Source organism: Aulonocara stuartgranti, assembly GCF_965226115.1.
Source record: "Aulonocara stuartgranti genome assembly, chromosome: 3".
Taxonomy (NCBI): Eukaryota; Metazoa; Chordata; class Actinopteri; order Cichliformes; family Cichlidae; genus Aulonocara; species Aulonocara stuartgranti.
In genome coordinates, this window is record NC_138941.1 from 73,099,005 (window position 1) to 73,120,911 (window position 21,907).

Consider the following 21,907-nt stretch of genomic DNA (forward strand, 5'->3'; position numbering starts at 1 on the left):
ATCAGCTGATCATTAAGCAGTTTCATGATTGAAGTAGCAGCAGGAGAGGCAGTCGCTCGTTAAGCTTAACGCAGGAATGCTTTACAAACATTCAGAGATGGACTTACACACTTGCTTTACTTCTCTCGGGGATAACTTTGTCGGAGATGAAATGCCGGGTTGCTAGCGAAGCTCCACATGCTATCCAGACCACCGACAGGTCCCGCATGCCACAGCCGCTCTATCACGTGATGCATACTGCTCCGACGTGCTAACGTTCTGAGGCGAGTTGCAAGTTTTGTGAGGTGCTTTCATGATATTTAGTGGATCGGATTACATTTTTTATTTTTCTCCGATATCCGATCCAGTAATTTAGGTCAGTATCGGACCGATACCGATACGTAATATCGGATCGGTCCATCTCTAATTTTAACCTCAACCTTACAGAGAGAGAAAAAAGGAAACAAAAAACTTGAGCATCAAAAATATTTATGGTCATGGATCTGGAACAATGTTACATGATTTATTACTTAGTGTAAAAATCCACAAAGTACTTATTCACTTAATAATAGAAAAATAGTCCCTATTTTCATGAGTTCACTCCAGCCAAGCTAATGAAACAACCCAAATTGTCAGTGTGGGCAAGATGTGAATATTCTATAGTCAAATTATTGAATAAGAAAAGGAGCCGCACAAGGCAATAAAATTTTAAAATATGTATCTCTTGGTTTATATTACTTTCTGTATACCTGCCCACATCGATGCATCGTTTTCAATCAAATAGCTGTTTTATTACTTGAAATAAAAGAAACTGAACACGTAAAAACCCTTTAAATTATAACTAGAAGAAAGCTGAAAGCTACAAACACAAAAGTAGACAAACATGTTAACACAGGAGAAAATACAAGTCAGAAACTAAGATCACAACAGTAACTATGGTAACACCAGCACAAGCTTTACCCATCACCTGCTCTGCTTACTACAGTTAGGTCTCTGTGACTCTGGCTACGTTCACACTGCAGGCGAAAGCGCATCAAATCCGATTTTTTTGACCCTATGCGACCCATATCTGATCATGCTATGACAGTGTGAACGGCGCAAATCCGATATTTTCAAATCCGATCTGGGTCACTTTCGTATGTGGTACTGAATCCGATACATATCCGATGTTTTAGAAAGCGACTGCTGTTTGAACGGTCAAGTTGCATTAAATCCGTCTTTTACGTCACCGACACAAGACTGAAGCCAATTATCAGCGCCGGAGAAGCGCCCGATACGACATCGCGAACGCTTCCTGGCCATCCAGCGTAGATGTCAGTGAAACTGTTGGGAAGACAACGTAAACATTTTATTTGTACTGTTTAATCTGCAGATTCTGACAGAAATCTGCAGCTATCCTTTGAAGCACCGCTCCTCTCTTAAACAGCAATAAGGATCATTATTAGGTTATTTACATTATTATGTAAATAACAAAACAACTTAAAGCAAAAATTGGGAAACGTGAAGTCCGAAGTCTTTATATTAAGGGCCATCAGTCAAACAATACTGTTGCTCTGGGTCTAAACAGAGCGCGTTGTGTGTGACATCTTCTTTTGCGCATGCGGGCCGCTTTGAGCGTTCACACTAGAGCACGTTTGCTGTCGCATTTTATTTGTAGTGTGAACGAGCAGTAAAAAAAATCGGATTTGATCAAAAAATCGGACTTGAGCATTAAGACCTGCAGTGTGAACGTAGCCTCTGTCTGCTCCTACAGAGTGGCAGTCAAGTTAAAATGACAGATACGAGGACATCCAGCATGCTTTGAAACTGCACTCCATTGAAAGCGATGAACCAAATTTCTATCAGATAAGGTTTGGGACTGTTATGGTCTCATTCATGGCTGTTACACTTATTAAACAGCAGAAGTAGAAACAGGACATAAACAGTACAATGTTTTGTTGTCCCCCCTGACCTCCTCACTTTCTTCTCAATCATTTGTGTAAGTCAGCAGAGGTTGCTGTCACATGAAACAGAACTATGGATCCTAATAAACTGCACACAGACAAGGCCTGTGCAGTGACGTCCACAGAAGGACAGAGTCTAAAGTGTTGAAAGAGACACTGCAAAACAAAGCAAGAGACTAGAGCCTATCAGGAAAACTAGTGAGTGGACCTCTGATTAAAGAATTTCTACCAAACTACAACTGCAGCTGAACAAATGAGCTGTTGGTGGAACTTTACACTCTGAAATATTTAAAGGTTTAAAGGATGAGACAGCTCAGCACAGCATGTTATTAACTTCACACATGAAGTGGTTCAGTCCAGTCAGACTTCAGTTTTGCAGCCACCGTCCACATCCTGCTTCTTCAACTGGTCGTCACGGTAACTCTGGACTTTCCTCCAACGAATCCTGAAGTCTGTCAGTCCTTCTGACAGCATGAGGCCTGACAGCTGGACAAAATGTGCAGATGATGAAAAACATGAAGCATAGTTTGAACTTGTGTCAAGTTTGTGTTGGTGACTGAACTGCTGACCTGCTGTGAAACCTGCTGCTGGATCTCTGTGCTGTGCATGTCTGCCTCTGACTGAAGCTTCATTTTCACCACTGTTTGCTTTGTCACTGCTAAAAATGAACCACATATAACAACACAAACATTAGTGTTTTACATGATGACAGGATCTTACAGTGTTTGCATTCTGGACCTCACCTCTGAAACAGAAAAGATAGTGTCTGGCGGTATTGTAGCCATCAGCCCATTTCCCTGACATTAAATTTAGTACTCCACCGTATTCAAGTGAACCGTAGTTATCAGGGTGACCAGACAGCCAGTTAGTGAATGTGGAGGTTGTGTTGTCAGACCAGAAGGCCCAGGGATCCCTGTAGAGACCAATCCACACATACTTAACCCCTGATCCATTCAAAGTGAGCGTGATGTTGGATTTCTCCTCTTTGCTTCTTATACTGGTCAGGTCTGTGTGGTATGTCCTGCAGTACGACTGAGCTGCTGACCAGGAGCGGCTCTCCTTCACTAAGATGTAACTTGTGTTTTTGGCTGTGAAAGATTAAAAGAAACAAAGAATTTTTTAAAAAAACATGTTGTGAATATCGTGAAATTTTAGGGTCACTATGGCAACAAATCTTTTTCCTACCATTGTAACACAGGAAAGGGTAAGAATCTCCACAGGGTCTATCATCCATCTGTGTTTGTCCCTGAAGAGCCACACAGTATTCCTTTGCATATACACAGTCTGGTTGGCCGTTAGCCCAGATCAAAGATTCATGTGTACTGCCAACATAAAAAAGTTTTCCCTCCATGGACCACTTCCAGCTGTAACGATCATCATAGAGTCCTATCCAAGCCCAATTATTGATCCTTGGTGAAATTGAGAAAAGCAGTTGGTTGATGTTGCTGTTGTAGATGGTGACCAAGTCAGTGAAGTGTTCTCTGCAGTAACTCTGAGCTTCAGTCCAGGTCATCAGCTGGTTCACAAAGTGGTATTCTCTGGAGTGGGGAGGAAGAGTGGAAAGTCCTCCTGAGAAACATAAAAAGTTTTTATTGTGGAAACTGGGCTGTTAGACAAACCACTGAAAAAGACTGAAAATACAATATAAATAGTCATGCTTAATGGAGGTTTATCAGAGGCAGAAAGTAAAAAGCAAAAATAATTTGTTATAGTTATATTACCTAGATTATTGAGATATTTTACTTTCTTATCTTACATTTTTACAGAGATTTCTGTCCTTTTAGTTTATATAATATTTAGTTTATCACATTTCTCCGTTCAACACATTTGATTGAAGTTTCTTTTTCATATCACTGCATAAAAGAAGGCCCTGCTGGTGAATGAGCTATATTTTTATATTTTTTATATTTTAATTCTATTTCTTTTTCTCTTCTCTGTACTCAAAATGCAACAACTATGTTTAGTGCAACCATTACAACATTTTTGGAACATCACTTTTTTTGTTTATCAAATATATATATATATATATATATATATATATATATATATATATATATATATATATATATATATGTAACATAGTTAAATAGAGTTGAAGTTAAATCCCGCTAAATGGGACATTGGCGCCACCTACTGTCAAAAAAGTCACCCTGCAATATTCACAAAGGGCAAGGGATTCTGGGTAATCCTCAGAACAATGGAGGATTCCTGCGAGGTAAGGAAAGCGCAAATGTCGTGGGGAGGAAAAATCATATCGCAGGCTGTTAAAGTAATACAGTCTGACCCGATTATTTTTGTTGTTTATACATCATTCGTTGCGGGTCATTTCTCCAGTCTTTATGTTGAACTGAGTGCACGTTTATGTGAGATTTCTTTATTGGGAGGAGAGGAAACAAAATGGGAGCATAGTTAGCTAACTCTGTTGTCGCTTTCCCATTTAGGTTTTGTGCTGATTGCCCACGACATTAAAAAGAGAGCATTCTAACCATTGCCTTTTTGTTGTGAATGCAGGTATGTGACTGTGCCACACTGTTTAGAATTTACATTGTTTCATGTACAGATTTAAAATATATTTCTATATTCCTTTCATTTGGGAAACTTAACATGCAATGTTAATGGTGTTGAAGTTTTTCTATTTTGGTTGTATAAATTTACTACTATACGATCACATTGCAAGTGGAAATGTAATCCTCAGAATAATGGAGGATTCCTGCGAGGTTTTGTGCTGATTGCCCACGACATTAAAAAGAGAGCATTCTAACCATTGCCTTTTTGTTGTGAATGCAGACCAGAGAAGACACTACACAGAGGTCACATTGGTGCCGTGACTCGTTCGTGACGCTGCTGAATCGGGCTGGTGTCTTCTCGTCGCAGCATCATCGTGGAGCATCAGCTTCCTTATTGTTTAGTCTGTTGGGTAACGGAATCAAACTTTGGGGACTGTTGGACATACTTTTATATTGGCTTTGTATATTGCCATATTGTATTAAGTCCACCTTAGCTCTATTAATATTCTGCTAGATATGGATCTAAGTGACTCTAATGACACCCCAAATGTGACTCCCCTTGTTGTGGGTAGGGGCAGAGGGTTCACAACTGTTCCTTTTTCACTGGGTGACCGTCGGGTGGGGCATAGAGCAGCAGATAGTTCTTGTGAGCTTGTGGCTGAGTCGCAGTCAGTACAGTGCACTAAGTTATCTACCTCAGACCCCCCAGTAACTGATGTGAGTCTAGTCGACCAAATGAGCGACATTGTGCAGGAAATTGGGCAACGCCTGGCTGATAGCATTCTGTCACACCTGACTACGCCACACACTTTGAGCCCTGCATCTACTACATATACATGTCCTGAGGTGACACATGAAACAACAGATCTCCCCTCCAGCCGCTCACTAGATCTCTCTCAAGTCCAGCTGGTGGCTCCACGGCAGGTTAAAGACCCACCTCTCTCTTTGGCTCTCTGTGAAGGCGGTCGCACTTTTTCTCCTCTCCTCCATCCCCTTATCTTCCCTGCTTAGCCTCTTGTGTCCTGTCTTGTCTCGTGTGCATTACTTTTCCCTGGAACAGTCTCTCACTGTCGTTCTCTAAAACCTAACAGAGAATTATGGATTTGATCAACTGGTCTCTGAATGCTATTGACACCCTCTTCTCAACGAGAAGTCTGGGCTCGGGAGAGCCCGAGTGCCCTGGAGGGACTTTCCCTGCCGGATACACGATGAATGGGTGGCAGACCTGGAGGATCTTGTGCCTGGCGGGACTGTCTATCGAGGACGCTGAGGATATTTACCTATTCGGAACCATGATAACGGGGTTCTTGCTGATCGGAGCTGGCTTGGCCCTGACTTATCGGAGAAATAAGAGAGCGGAACCAGCTGTTCAAACCCCCCCTAAGCTGACCGCTGGAATTGAAGCGATGGGACGAGGCGCGGCCTCCCACACCGAACGCAGCATGGTCAACACCTTGGAGACGCTTACAGCTGCCGTGAAGACTCAAACTAACACCATTGAGCGTATGATGGGATACATCAGAGAGGGGCCTGCTCACAATAACACCCTTGAGCGGAAGTTGGATAACATCGCAGAACGGCTCACTGCAGCTGTGGGGTCTCAGAATCAAAAGAATGACAACACCACAGAACAGAAGCTTGATACCATCATGGGGAGGCTCGCAGCGCTCCAACGGGAAATCGAGGCCCCAGTGTCAGAGTGCTAAATTCGCTGCTCGCATAAAGGAGAAATCAACAATATTCTACATTTGGACACCATGGCGCCAGCTGCTCAGGCCCAAGGCTGGAGCCCACCAAAACAACTCCCTGATAACGACTGTGTGATGACTATTCTTCCCATCCCATGAAGGACACCTGGATCGGCTGGAGGACTGTTTACTTAGCCTGATAGGCCGAAGGACACTGTCTCAGCTGAACTCTGGACACGCACACACACACACTTACACTGATAAGCACGCACTCATCCCCCTCCCTTCCAAACGCCTTCGATGCTTGTTCCTGCGGGGGAAGACAGCAGGTCTGTGTGCCGTGCTGAAATGATAGCATGGTGCAGGACGACTGCTGTGTTCCTTCGGATTACCCCCCACCACCCTATCCATCCCCTGTGGCTTGTCATGTGCTCTGATGTTGTGATGTGGACATTAATGTGCTCTCTGTGCAGAGGAGTTTTTTTTGTTTCCTGTTCTCATGCTGTCCTCCCATAGGTTGCCCAGCGTGTGAAGAGGTCTCTTTTTTTCCTCTTGTACTTTTCCCATTGTTGTGTAATTTTTTCAGTGTTATTCTCCCAACGCTGCCGATCTCCGACTGTATTCCCATGTGATGTCTTTGTTGTTGTGTGTATAAGTCGGGGGGGGGGGGGGGTCCTATTCCTCTGTGGGGCAACCTGCATATGGCCAATAAAGCATTCATTCACCTGTGTTTCGGGGGGAGAGTTCGGACTCATTGTCTGTTGATGAGTGGCAGGAAGCCATGCAGAGCTACATAAAGAAGAGTGCCATTCTTCCAGAAAACCAAGCTGAGGAGATTTTGATGCATCTGAGAGGCAGGGCAAAAGATGTTGTGAAATTTGGTGTGAGGAATGGTGGAATTGATGTCCAGCGTAATCCACAAGCTATCTACAGACTTCTGCACAAACATTTTAGTTCCACCCAGTGCTCGTCTGTGCCCCTGGCTGAGGTTGCACGCATGTTCATCAGACACTGCCCCTGCAGGGACTTGGCTCTTATTTTTAGAACCAAAACATGTGATAAATGGTCCGCTCGTGAAGTTCAAGAGGTACTGGATGAGTATCACCTGGGTAAGGGGTTCCGGTCTCCTCCACAGACGGGTAACTGTGTCTATGTGAATAAGGCAGAGGTTAGCACAAACGGTACTCCTTGTTTGGCTGACCATGAGCAGAGGCCAGCTGTGAGTCAGGATGGCTCTGCTATTGAGAGGTTGATCAGCATGCTAGAGAAGGTGCTGCTTCAAGGCCCAGGCTATGCTCAAGCTAATGCCAGGCGACAGAGTGCCCGACTGCCGAGAATACCGGGCTTAGATGACACACCATGTTCCATCTGCAGAGATAGCTCCCACTCCACACTCACGCACTGTCGGGAAAACAGATTGTGCTTCCTGTGTCGCCTACCTGGTCATTCGAGACGTAACTGCCCAGAGGGCAAGCATACTCCTTCCAGTGGTCATCAGGGAAACTGAACGATCTGCGTGGAGGGGAGGACAGCGCAGACCCAGCAAGTAAGCCTCCCATCTTGGATGTGACTGATATTAATGATTATGACACTTTGTATTCCACTTACAGTGGCATTGTCCTGTCAAATAAAACACTGATTGCACAGGGCTTGCATAGGCTCTCAAACACTGATAGTTTATTCTACTCTGCAGTGACTACTAGTGGTGGACAAGTTCTTAAAGCATTAGTGGACAGTGGATCTATGGCGTGCACCATAAGTGAGACAGTTGATGAGAAACTTTCACAATCGATACCTGCTATTGAGAGACGTTCAGCTGAAGACGTTGTCATTGTTGGTTGTGGGGGTCACCTCATTACGCCTTCTGCTATGTATGATCTTACAGTGTCAATATATGGCTTTAAGGTGGTGATTCCTGTTCTGGTGGTTCCGGGCCAGGCTGATGACATGATTCTGGGCAGCAATGCGATAAAGTGGCTTATTTCACAGTTAAAAATGACTGTTGGTACCCAGGATGATGCTTTTCCTCATTTGGCAACTTTGCTGTCCTATTCTGATGACTGTGGTGGCAGAGCAATGCCTCCAAGTTTTGGCACTGCAAAGCTTAAGAGACGCATCACCTTGCAGCCCTTGTCTGAACATTTAGAGTGGGCTAAGCTGCCTGCTCCTGATCAGAATCAGAATCAGAATCAGAATCAGAATGGGTTTATTGCCAGATGTTGAGGTTTACAACATTAGGAAATTGCTGCGGTGCTTCAGTGCAGACAATAAGAATTAAAGTGCTATGTAGAAAGAAAGATATGTGCATGAGATATACATGAGATATATACATGAGAATAAGAATTATGAGTGCTACGTAGAAAGATATATACATGAGTGCAGGTGGTGATCAGTGCCAGACATGAAATGATGCAGTGACACAGCGTAGGGTCATGTGTTAGTGGCGGGGACAGTCATGTGGTTATTGTTCATGTGTCCAACAGCAGAGGGGAAGAAACTGTTCTTGTGGCGAGAGGTTCTGGTGCGAATGGACCGGAGCCTCCTGCCTGAGGGGAGCAGGTCAAACAGACTGTGTCCAGGGTGAGAAGGGTCAGCTGAGATCCGGGCTGCACGCCGCAGCCAAATTCAAATTCAATCCAGTTCACAATACACACAGAACTCGTCGCCCGCACCGAGATCAGAAGCGGAGATGTCACAGCGCTTGTGTGATTTGGGCCTGCAGGACCTGGACCTCTCATCCTGTGAAGTTTCCCCAGAATGGAGAGATAGGCTGCTGCGACTCATTGAGCAGTATGAGTCCATCTTTTCAAGGCACAAAATGGACTGCGGTGAGGCTGCTGACTTTGTCCACAGAATCCGCCTGGTGGATGACAAGCCCTTCAGACTGCCATACAGACGGGTCCCACCATGCCATTACGAGAAGCTTCGCACTGCCCTAGATGAGATGGAGGAGTCAGGGATAATCCGTAAGTCCCAGAGTGAATTCTCATCCCCCCTTGTCTTAGTTGTTAAGCCAAATGGTGACCTGCGAATATGCAATGACTTTAGATGGTTAAATGCAAGAACAGTTAAAGATGCACATCCATTGCCTCATCAGTCAGACGCCCTCGCAGCACTTGGTGGGAATGTTTTTTTTTCTACAATGGATCTCACATCGGGGTTTTACAATGTCAGACTCCACGAGGACGACAAAAAAATACACGGCATTCTCCTCCCCATTTGGCCTTCATGAATATAACAGGATGCCTCAAGGCCTGACAAATAGTCCTGCTACTTTTATGCGAATGATGATGTCCATTTTTGGTGATGAGAACTTCACAAGTTTGTTGTGTTATCTGGATGACCTTATGGTCTATGCCCCATCCGAACAGGTGGCTCTTGAATGTCTGCAGATGGTTTTCTCACGACTTTCTGCCAACAACCTGAAGCTTGCACCAAAGAAATGCCACTTTCTTCAGCGGTCTGTGAAGTTCCTGGGACACATCATATGTGGTGAGGGTGTGAAAACAGACCCAAGTAAAGTGCAGGCTATAGACAATGTGGAGGAAGCAGACCTGATGGAGTCTGACGGGGTGACACCATGTGCAAGGAAAACCAGATCCTTCCTGGGGATGGTTCTCTACTACCATCATTTTATCGAGCGGTGCTCTGCAAAAGCTAAGCCACTGTTTGATCTTGTGGCTGAACCAGCTGCGCTACGCAAGAGAGGTAGAGGCCGTAAGCCTAAATTTAAAAGGGGCCACGTGAAGCTGTCTCCGGCTGACTGGACTGATGAGTGCAGGGAAGCATTCAAGGCTCTAAAACATGAACTTGTGCATAGTGTCACATTAGCCCATCCAGATTTTACTGCGCCCTTTCTCCTTGCAGTTGATGCTTCCTTTGATGGCCTTGGAGCCGTCCTCTCACAGTTGCCCCCTGATGGTAGCATCGCCAGACCAGTGGCATTCGCCAGTAAGACCTTGTCACACTCTCAGCTAAACTATCCAGCGCATCGTTTGGAGTTTCTTGCTCTGAAATGGGCAGTCTGTGACAAGTTTAGCCATTGGCTGAAAGGGAGCCACTTCACAGTGTGGACGGACAATAACCCGCTAACATACATCTTAACCAAGCCTAGGTTAGATGCATGTGAGCAACGATGGGTTTCAAAGCTTGCAGCATACAGTTTTGAACTGAAGTATGTCCCTGGCACCAAAAATGTTGTAGCAGATGCATTGAGTAGAGAGCCATTTGTCCAGTCGTGCATAGGCCACAGGCTAGTCACTGAACCTTATGCTGCCCTATTGAACCAAATGCACGGTCTGGTGGATGGGACTGTGCAGGATATGTTTCGGTGTGCTGCAAACTGCCAGTTGGTTGTGGACCAGTCTGAGGAAGGAGCTACAACTATCCTAGCTAACCCTCGAGGTTCTCTCTCGTCACAGGATGTTTCTGCTGTGTTGGCTGCGCATGACACTGGTGGTATCAGCCATGTGAGGGGTGTGGGATCTGATATCCCTCAGGTCCCAACTATTGCCCATCCTGCCTGTACGCCGAGAAGTGAACTCGCTAACCTGCAGGAACAAGATGAGGTTTTGGGCAGAGTTTCCTTTTTTGTCCGGCGTCACAAGAGGCCCACCAGGCGTGAATGTGCTGGCGAGTCCCGTGGTGTGATGAAATTACTCAGACATTGGTCCAGGCTCTTGATTAAAGATGGTATGTTGTATAAGGTGAAGAAAGACAGGAACATGAACATGACGATTTACCAGTTTGTTGTCCCAGACACTCTGAAGACTGAAGTTCTCCGAGGCATCCATGATACGGCGGGTCATCAGGGCCAAGTCCGCACCCTGTCTCTTGCAAGGCAGAGATTCTTTTGGACAGGGATGGAGCGTGACATCGTCAATCATGTCAAAAGCTGTTTTCGTTGTGTGGTTGGGAAAACCCCGGAGCCGAATGACCGTGCCACACTGGAGAGCATTTGTACCACTGAACCGATGGAGCTAGTCTGCATCGACTTCTGGACTGCTGAACAGACTGACAAGAAGTGCGTTGATGTTTTGGTTGTCACAGACCATTTTTCCAAATTAGCGCATGCATTCCCTTGTAAGAATCAGTCTGCCAAGCAGGTTGCTCGCCGCCTGTGGAATGACTTTTTCTGTGTGTACGGCTTTCCCAGACGTATACACTCTGATCAAGGAGCCAACTTTGAGAGTCAACTCATTAAGGAGCTCCTGGACATGGCTGGCATCCAGAAATCACACACCACTCCTTACCACCCGATGGGGAATGGTATTGTTGAGCGATACAACAGGACCTTGGGAAACATGATACAGGCTTTGCCCCCTCAATCCAAAGCCAGGTAGCCGCAAATTCTTCAGATGTTGACGTTCTGCTACAATTGCACTGAGCATGAAACAACAGGTTTCGCACCTTTTTTTCTCTTATTTGGGAGAATTCCTCGTCTGCCTGTTGATGTTGTTTTCCAGCATGTTCTCCCTGATGGTGCCGTTGTTGACCACGGTGAATTTGTCACCCATTTGAAGCGTGACCTGTCTGAGGCTGCCCGCATTGCCAGGCAGAACAGCCGTATTGCCCAGGCTCGCCAGGCGAAGAATTATGACCGCAAGGCTAAGGGTGCGCCCCTCTCAGTCGGTGACAGAGTCTTGCTTGCTAATCGTGGTGAGAGAGGAAAGAGGAAGATCGCTGACAAATGGGAATCCACAGTTTTTGAGGTGGCGTCTGTGAAACCTGACATCAATGTGTACCACATCAGAGACCCTGTGACACTCAAGGAAAAAGTTGTTCACCGAAACCTACTACTTCCTGTGAGTTTCATTCCTGCAGGAAACGAGTGCATACCAGTGTCGACCTGCCCCTCGGTTGCGGATAGTGGACAAGGTGAACCAGAACTTCCAGGTGATGTGCAGGATGGTGAGACAAAGACGGTTCGCTGGCTCATGCAGATGGACCAAGCAAGTGACAGGGACTCTGCGGTTGGTCAACCTGGTTGTTCTCTTGGTGCGGCTTTCAGCATCCCAACCTCTGAGGCAGAATCGACTGTGGCCCCGCCTGCTGTGTGTGACCCTTTGGTTTCCCGGTTGCCCTCCCCTGCCCCCTCTATTGAATCTGTTGTGTCCCAGAGTGCCTCCTCGCAGCTTCTGGCGGGAGATGCTCCACATGTCGTTTCCCCTGATCTTGTGACTGACACACGACTGAGTGCAGAGGACCGTGTAGTGCGTACACAGCCACCACCTCTTTGTACTAGATCAGGTAGACCTGTGAAACCTCCAACACGTCTCATTTGTGAGATCAATGAACAACAGGTTGATGATTCAGTGTCGACAGTTGACTCCTTGTTTTCATTTGTGCGAAATATGTTTTCAGGATAGATTACTAGCCGTTTTGCAAATGTGCTGTTACTCAGAACGTTTTGGGCAATACCTGCGTGGAGCAATGTTCACATCATGGGAGGTGTATACGGCATCTTTCATATCTGGGTTGGCAGGGGAATTGGCCGCTCTCTTGCTTGCCTTATTCCATATGGAAAGTTTTTTTAACTGACTTGAACTATATTGTGCTCCCACGGTCACACTGTTATGTTTTATGCATTGGAAGTTTCTGTTTTTCTGTTGTCATGCCCCAATTTAGCAGGATTTAGGAGGGGTGTGTGTAACATAGTTAAATAGAGTTGAAGTTAAATCCCGCTAAATGGGACATTGGCGCCACCTACTGTCGAAAAAGTCACCCTGCAATATTCACAAAGGGCAAGGGATTCTGGGTAATCCTCAGAACAATGGAGGATTCCTGCGAGGTAAGGAATGCGCAAATGTCGTGGGGAGGAAAAATCATATCGCAGGCTGTTAAAGTAATACAGTCTGACCCGATTATTTTTGTTGTTTATACATCATTCGTTGCGGGTCATTTCACCAGTCTTTATGTTGAACTGAGTGCACGTTTATGTGAGATTTCTTTATTGGGAGGAGAGGAAACAAAATGGGAGCATAGTTAGCTAACTCTGTTGTCGCTTTCCCATTTAGGTTTTGTGCTGATTGCCCACGACATTAAAAAGAGAGCATTCTAACCATTGCCTTTTTGTTGTGAATGCAGGTATGTGACTGTGCCACACTGTTTAGAATTTACATTGTTTCATGTACAGATTTAAAATATATTTCTATATTCCTTTCATTTGGGAAACTTAACATGCAATGTTAATGGTGTTGAAGTTTTTCTATTTTGGTTGTATAAATTTACCACTATACGATCACACTGCAAGTGGAAATGTAATCCTCAGAACAATGGAGGATTCCTGCGAGGTTTTGTGCTGATTGCCCACGACATTAAAAAGAGAGCATTCTAACCATTGCCTTTTTGTTGTGAATGCAGACCAGAGAGGACACTACACAGAGGTCACATATATATATATATATATATATATATATATATATATATATATATATTAGGGGTGCAACGATATTCGTATCGATATTGAACCGTTCGATACAGTGCTTTCGGTTCGGTACGCATATGTATCGAACAATACAATTTTTTTCAATTTTTTTTTTTTTTTTTTTTTTTTGTGTCCCGTTTGGATCTATAGCCATCAGAATTGTTGTCTTGAGGCCAAGAAAGATGCCAAGAGGATTTATTTTACCAAGTGGATCATCATATTGGTCCATTTGATTGACCTTTATTATAATTATGAATTTATTAATTTATTTTCAGTTGCAAACGGGACAGACATGACTGTGGGATAGGACAGGGGGAAAGAATGAAAGAAAGAGGGGGAGAGAAAGAAAGAAAACCAAAGGGGAGAAAAAAAAAAGAACAATACAAAATTTGTCATTTATTTTATCAACTTTCCTTCTGACGATGCTGTCTGTGTTGAGCGCTCAGTGAATCTGCATTTGACTACTCCGCCTAGGCTCGAGAGTGCAGCCTAGGCGGAGTAGTCGAACGCAGATTCACTGAGCACTCAACACAGACAGGATGGTCAGAAGGAAGAGCGCAGGGCAAGCTAGCGAGACAGAAGTGGACCTCCCCACCCTCATTCAGATCTGGCGTTTGGAATTATTTTGGTTTTCATGTGACGTATGACCCTGAAGGTAAGCGAGTCATGGACTAAAGTAAAACAGTATGTTGGATGTGCCATGCAATGCTCAATTACATGGGTGGGAACTAGTGTGTTAGCGCAGTTAGCTCGTTAACGTGTTGGCCGTCTAGCCCCTCTGTATAGGGTAGCTCGTTAACGGAGATTTGCCGTGTTGTGGCGTTAAGGTTATTTCAACGAGATTAACCTGAAAGCACTAGTGGGAACACAACGAATATGACTGCACATTTACACCGACATCATCCTAGTGCAAAGACAAAAACAACAAGCATGCATGCTACAAACTTTAGCCGAGTCATTTAGACAGCTGTTAGCACAGGATTCTCCTTATGGAGACCTGATATGTTTAATATGCTGCTGAGAATATAGCCCAGAAGAAGCGGATAGTATAGCTTTTATTTTGGAAAGAGACATTTCTCTGTAATAAACTCTCTTTTCCAAAGATGAGTGATTCCTCAATCAGATACAGGGCTCGCAATATCGCTAGCCCGACGTCCCGGAGCTATCTCTGCCCTGCCTGTCGGGCTATTGTAGGAAGGAAAAATATATGTCAATGCTTTTGCATTCTTTCAGAAATGTAGCTGGGTAATTATGTCATTGGGTGAGCCACTGTCAATATGTGACATATTGAAATCGTGTTTGAATTTGCGCTTGTTTTTTTGCTTTCACTTTGCAATCGCGCAAACTGTGTATAGAGCGACAGCACTGATCTGTGAGTGATGATAATTTGTGCACCAATTCCTCTGACATCGTCTTATTAATTGTTAGCTTACTATGCAAACATGACAAGTGAAATCTGATCGCGCAGAGAATCGCTGAGCTTATGTGAGTGCGGCAGGATATATATTTCACTACGATGACCTGGATGATTGAGAACCTTCACAGACAGATATATATTTTAGTTCTGCTGAGCCAAATAAGACAGGTCAGGGTGAAGAAGTGACAGCCAAAGAAAAGCTTACCACAAAACGGAGAAGTTATGACAAATCAGACTATAAGGCAAAAAGAAAGTGCAGCTTTATGGTTTCATGGACAAAAGAATTTCTGTGGCTGCAATATGACGAGCTAAATAACCAGGGCTGCACATAAGTGGTCAGCAGGTGCGTATTCGCTGTCAAAATAAAAAAGACGCACAAGGGTTAGGGTTAAATTTAAAAACTGTACTTTTGTGTTAAAATATATATTTATAATTTTAATAAATGACAAATTAAAAAGGCATGAACATTTTTTTTTGTATCGAAAAAATATCGAACCGTGACACCAAAGTATCGAACCGAACCGAACCGTGAATTTTGTGCACCGTTGCACCCCTAATATATATATATATATATATATATATATATATATATATATATATATATATATATATATAGTTTTAATTGGTGATGTACAGAGATTTTGCAGAACGAACTTTACAACATTACAACATACATGGGGACAGAGATCAAATAGCCATGTACATTGTTGGTCAACATATCCAACAGAATTTCAATTTCTCAAAAGTGTAGTAAGATGTAAGTAATAGTTCCCAGTTGTTGTAATCTTTCTTAATTGTCCAAAATTCAAAGATCTAGAGATTAATGCTCAAAAAACATCTCACACAACATATCAATATTAACGCAAATGATTGCCTCAGTTGTTGAGTACTAGTAAATTTAACAGCTTAACCCTCTGGGGTCCAGGGTATAATTGGCTACTTTTTGACTACTTTTGATTTTACCTCTATATTTCACCTTTAAAATATGTTTTTTTGGCCGTGTTTGGTATCAGTATTTTCAGCACAACCTCAAATATCTGAAATTTGAGTTATTTTTTCATTTTGGTATACTATATTAGCACAGTTGATCTAAATTCAGACAAAAAATTCAAAATCCAGGTAGAAAAAAGTTACATTTTTACTGTAAAACCAACAAACTTGTTTAACGAATCATTTGCATAACTTGAAGTGCAAATAGAAACTGTACATTTCTAAAAATTATGCACAAGTTTCGCAAACAACAAAGTTATTTGGTACTATTGACCTACAAATGCAGCCAAGGCCTCAGTTTTTTATATAACCATTTAAATCTATTTCCAGAACAATCAGCTGGGCTGCATCAAATAAGAAGGCACACAAATTATTTGTGCCAGTCCAAAAAACGAGTTTGTGTTCAGTATAAGACAGGAGAACAGCACAGGCCTAAACCCTGCAGGTCTGACAGCAGGAGGTGCATCAGTCCAGTTTTCCAAGTGGAATCAGAGTTTACACTGGAATCTGCCTTTGACGGCTTTTTTAGAGCAAATATGAAATTCAGCAGTCTAACTGACACACAACACAATAATAATAATGGATTGGATTTATATAGCGCTTTTCAAGGCACCCAAAGCGCTTTACAATACCACTATTCATTCACTCTCACATTCATACACTGGTGGAGGCAGCTACAGTTGTAGCCACAGCTGCCCTGGGGCAGACTGACAGAAGCGAGGCTGCCATATCGCGCCATCGGCCCCTCTGGCCAACACCAGTAGGGTAAAGTGTCTTGCCCAAGGACACAACGACCAGGACAGAGAGGCCAGGGATCGAACCGGCGACCTTCCGGTTACAGATGTGATTCCCAACCCCCTGAGCCACGGTCGCACTACACAACACACTAACTACAGCCTCCAAACACGCTAAACGTCACTAATGTCTCACATGTGAAAACTCGCTCTCTCTCTCTGTCTTTCGCTCGCCCGCTTTCCGTCGCCGGTGTCACTCCTAAAAACTTCCCCTTCTCCCTAAACAAGCAAGTGCCACATGTTGCCTTATCATTTTTTTGATTGGCTGACATAGTAAACTCTAACACCAATGGGGAAGGGGTGTTTTTTCTTTTTCTTTTTTCACTCACAAGCGGAGAGTGTTTGCTAGCGCTGTCCATAGAAAACGCAGTTTTTACCGTTCTTCCCGCTGTAAACACCACTGTTTTGTTCAGAAAAAAACATTGCGTGTATTTTTTATCATTTTATTATCATATAATTCAAAAAATGGTATATAGTTTGAAGTCCGCACTTTCAACCCAAGTTGAAATGGAGACTCTGCATCTTGATTTTGACGCGCGGGCGCGTCCGCCGACCCCATTATATTTAATCAGTCTCGAAACTTCGACTTATTAACTCAAACTTTTGAGAAAATAACTTAAAATTTCAAGTTAGCGCTGCCAATCAGTAATCTACGTGAATGATGTAATTTCCTTGTTACCCGGTAGTGATGTGCGGATCGATCCTGAAATATCGATTCCTCCGATACCAGTCATTTATGTTCTAGAATCGATTCTCACATTAAAATATTGATATTTTAGTCATTTAGAGTAAATTTGTAGTTTATCATTAACAGGAACACAGTGGAAAGAAACTATAACATTCGGATTGTCTGCATTCAAAGGAACTACCTCCTCTCCCGCCTTTCATAGTCGTGCAAAATACGGCTGTATAAATGTCTCGCAGCCCCTTGGTGTGCGCACTCACAACAATGGCTGAGCGTAACTGTGCGGACGTATTTTACCTCCACAAGCTGAGACGTGGTTTGCGATACATGTGACAAAAAAGTGAGGTGTTGTGGCCATAGGGAGACATTCAAAAGGGCTGTTGGGGGGGGTGGAGCTCCCTCGGTGGAGTGAAACTCTGCTGTCTGCTCCTTGCTATCTAAAATATAACCGGGCGCTCACACTTTGTCTAATTAGTTTTCTGTTTGACGTTTATTCAGCTGTGTGAAAACCCAGAGGAACCCTCCTGAGGGATTAATAAAGTTAAATTTAATTTAATTTAATTTAATCTAATAACTTTAATCTCAGCCAAACCGATTTACTCATGAACAAGTAAAACACTGAAAAAGCCAAACAATTACATTTTTAAGTTATCAAAGTGACTTATATATCATGTTTAACCCGAGTAGCGAAAGACCGCGGGGGTTTGAAGACGATGTGTCGGTCGGCTCAGATATTTGAAGTTTACACAGCTACACTCTTTTTTTTTGCGACCCAGAAAGAGAAATAAGAGTAATATTAAAACTAAGCAGCTGCCGCCATTGTTGGAAACTGGAATTGGCTGGGCTGCACTATGAATTCTGCGATACGGTTTTTCAATTTTGTTGTCTGGGTGAAAAATCGGGAGAAATTCGGGAGAATGGTGGCTCCGGGATATTTTCGGTTGGGGCACTGAAATTCGGGATTCTCCCGGAAAAATCGGGAGGGTTGGCATGTATGGTTGTGGCAACATCACTAACCTTGTCAAACACCTCAATGTAAAACATATCACAGAATATGACGAGCGTATGTTCAGACGAACTGAAGAGGAGGAGAGGGACAGGTGCTGCTAGGGCGAGACAGACGTCTCTCACGGAGTCCTTTAGTGCTGCAGGTAGACAACGTGTTCAAATAGCACAACTTCAGTTTTTGTATTTCTATATGATGAACCCTGCATTATTAAGTGATAAGAACACGTAATCTGATGTCCTGTAATCATTATGATGCTATAAATTGAAATACAATAAATAAAATAAGTTTTTGTACAAAGTATCGGTATCGGATCAGTATCGTCGATACCACCCTGAATATTACTTGGTATCGGATCGTAAAGAAAATCAGTGGTATCGCACATCACTATTACCCGGAAACTGAAGCCCTCAGCTACAAATGCTACAGCTAAGCTACCAGTATTACATCCAGTCATAATGCACAGATTGCTGAGTATTTTCAGCATGGCTTCACAAATGATGAAATCCTTGTGTTATTAGCTGAATCACATGGTGTTACTATCAGCAAACGTACTCGCAAAAGCGCCAATTTGTTGCAATCCGGTTTTGAGTGCCCATTCCTCTGTGGCATATGCTTCTGGGTAACAGGAGAGTGACTTCATTCGGAAATTACTGATTGGCAGAGCTAACTCAAAATTTTGAAATCTTGAGTTATGTTTCTCGAAATTTCGAGAAAATAACTCAAAATTTTGAGAAAATAACTCGAAATTTCGAGTTATAGATACTTTTTTTTTTTTTTTTTTAGTGCCGGAAACGGGCTTCCATAAACAACACTGCATTGTTAATATTAAAAAAATATTAAAATATACCATTTTTTAAATGTCAAATGCCAAAAACGATATGTAGTGCTGCATATCGGAATAGTAGATTTGACTAAGAAAACTATTAAAACTCTAATATGTACATATACTATACCACTGTTATGGGTTTCTTATTTTAATATTTGCAATACTTGCTTGGTTAACATTCATATTCAAAACAATAACAATTGTAGTCCAATTTTTGCAACAACAAAAAAATTAAACTGAGTATTGTGCTCTGATACACTGATCCAGACTCGAGTTTTTAAGTTCGTGAACAGGATCCAGGCTACTTTACTCTGAATGAATACAGGGTCATTCAACCCCTTGGTCATAATTGTAGTAATATATGTAGTGTATAGATCCAAAGACCATTCATATTTATATTATCTCTTTACAGAAAAACATCTCTGATTACCTTGCAGCAGTGGTTCTCAAACTGTGGTACATGTAGTACTGGTGGTACTTAGGCTCTCTCTAGTGGTACACGGGGAAATCTTTGATCAGTTTTTTAAGATTTAACAATATACCATTGTGGAGCTATGCAAAGATGACACGAGAGGTTCTTCTGGGAGCTGGAGTTTACCAGAAAATATTTCCCCAAGCTCGAGTGCTCTATGAAGAGTAGCCTTTCCTTATCGCAAGTGGTCACGGCTGCTACAAAGCACTGGTGGGCTCATTTCCCTGGACCTTAAAACTGCAAGGCGGCAGACAATGCTGTGCAACGGTGCCAAAATGCTGATGGTAAATAAAAAGAGCCCTTTTCCGCCGTGCTGTGATCCCAGCCACTATCTATGAGTTGGAGGCCCCCGGATAGTCAGTGGGGTCCCGGAGGGTTATCACATTGGTGCTCATTGTGAAAAGTTTGGTGGACAGTGGATCCAGCGAGGCCACCACAAGATGTATTTTGTGTCATCAGCTGAAATGCCACGAAGAGCAAACTGAGATTTGATGTCCCCAAACCACGAAGGAGAGTCATGAAGCCAACAATCTTGGAGCTTAACCACCACAGCAAAAATTACAACATACAGCTTTGCTATCACTTCCGACATAAATGAAGACAGAGAACTAAACAGCAGTGGTGTTTGTAGGGTTACTGAAGTTGGGCTAGTTGGTATATAATGATGTGCTTTTTTTAGGGTCTTGTTCAGATTAAAGAGAACAAGATAAAAGGCATTAAAACATGTTAAAAACACAACAGCCTTAATAAACTTAGTAGTTTGGAACTGGAAGCAGGATTCACAAGGTTTAATCACGTCATCACTTAAAGATCGGATATCCCACCTGCTGTGAATATTTTAATGCGGTACACTTTTTATGATTATCACTTGTCACATCTTCTTTATGGCAGTTAAAATAGATAACATTAATTTAAGATATGAAATTGTCTCATGTAAACTGTATATGGTGTATGAGGTGGTACTCATTGTGAAAAGTCTGAGAACCGCTGCCTTCAAGTACTGACAATTAAGGAAATAAAAAAGATAATGCAATACCTAAAAGTAACATTTAGCTAACAGTTATCTTGCTATGCTAACACAGTTAGCAGAAGGAACGGAGGGACATTGGCACTGTCCTCATTTACCAACAAGCAGAAGAGTAAAACCCAACTCTGCATCTTCAACCATAACTTTTTAGTCAGGACTAAGGAAAAAACATGCGGTAAGTAGCTCTGACCAACATATGTAGCCTTAATGTTGTTCACCTTCGCTATAGACACTCACAGTTCACAAGGACTACACGGTGAGCTAGTTCAACCTACTGACATAAGAGGTATGTGAAGTTTGGTGTAGCTTTGTATTATTAGTTCTGAACCCTACTTCGTCAATGTCCAGGATAAGCATTGTATCAATTATAGAGGGAAATCAGTCAGCTAACTTAGTGAAGGTGCTTTTTTTGTAATAAAAAAAAAAAGCTTATGCAATGTTGAAAAGAGAAAAAAAAAAGTATTTGTTAAACTTTTGCATAATGTTAGTGCAAGAACCTGCATGTCCTTATATTTAAAATCCTTTCACACACCATACGGCCTTTACCTCTCTATTAAAATACACCTTCCCCTATCCTCCTCCTTTGTCCAAGCCCGGCAACTTGTAACGGTACGAAGCTTATCAACAGCACTGGTGTTGGCAAGTGTTAACTCAGGGCACTAGCAATCCAGTACGCAAATTTAATTCTTATCCACATATTTGATTTGGCAGTGATTTGATGTCAGGTGCCATCCCTGAAGCAAGTCTTCCCATTTTATCGGGGACCGGAACAAGGAATACACTGGCTTGTTGTTAATAACAGTAATAATAACAATGAGGAGGGAAAGAAGTGAAGGTCATCGTAGTTTAAGGAGCTTGAAAAGTGTCTGGACTTCTTTAAGTTACTTGAAGACGTTTCACCTCTCATCCGAAAAGCTTCTTACAGTTCTAAAGTCAAATGGGGGAGAGTCCCAGATTTAAGTCCTAAGGGAGTGTCCCCCAAGGGGGTCACAGAAAAGAAGATTAGACACCAACTGTCTGCCATCTATAATCCAGTTTTGAGATGCTTTCCCAGATGCCTTAACGCCCATTCCCATCCTTGGCCTTTTGACCTCAGGAAATTACAGCATAGGGTGGGGCTAGGTTTTGACAGCGGCTTCACCTT

General features: G+C 43.0%; 1 long non-coding RNA gene across 1 annotated transcript; it reads right to left on the reverse strand.

Annotated features, from left to right (window-relative positions):
• Positions 1-2,902: 2,902 nt before the first annotated feature.
• LOC309703758 lies at positions 2,903-16,913 on the reverse strand. Its single transcript, XR_014276023.1, has 3 exons — positions 16,881-16,913; positions 3,108-3,491; positions 2,903-3,010 (listed from the first exon to the last, which is right to left on the reverse strand). It is a non-coding gene; the product is annotated as an uncharacterized lncRNA (long non-coding RNA).
• Positions 16,914-21,907: the final 4,994 nt, after the last annotated feature.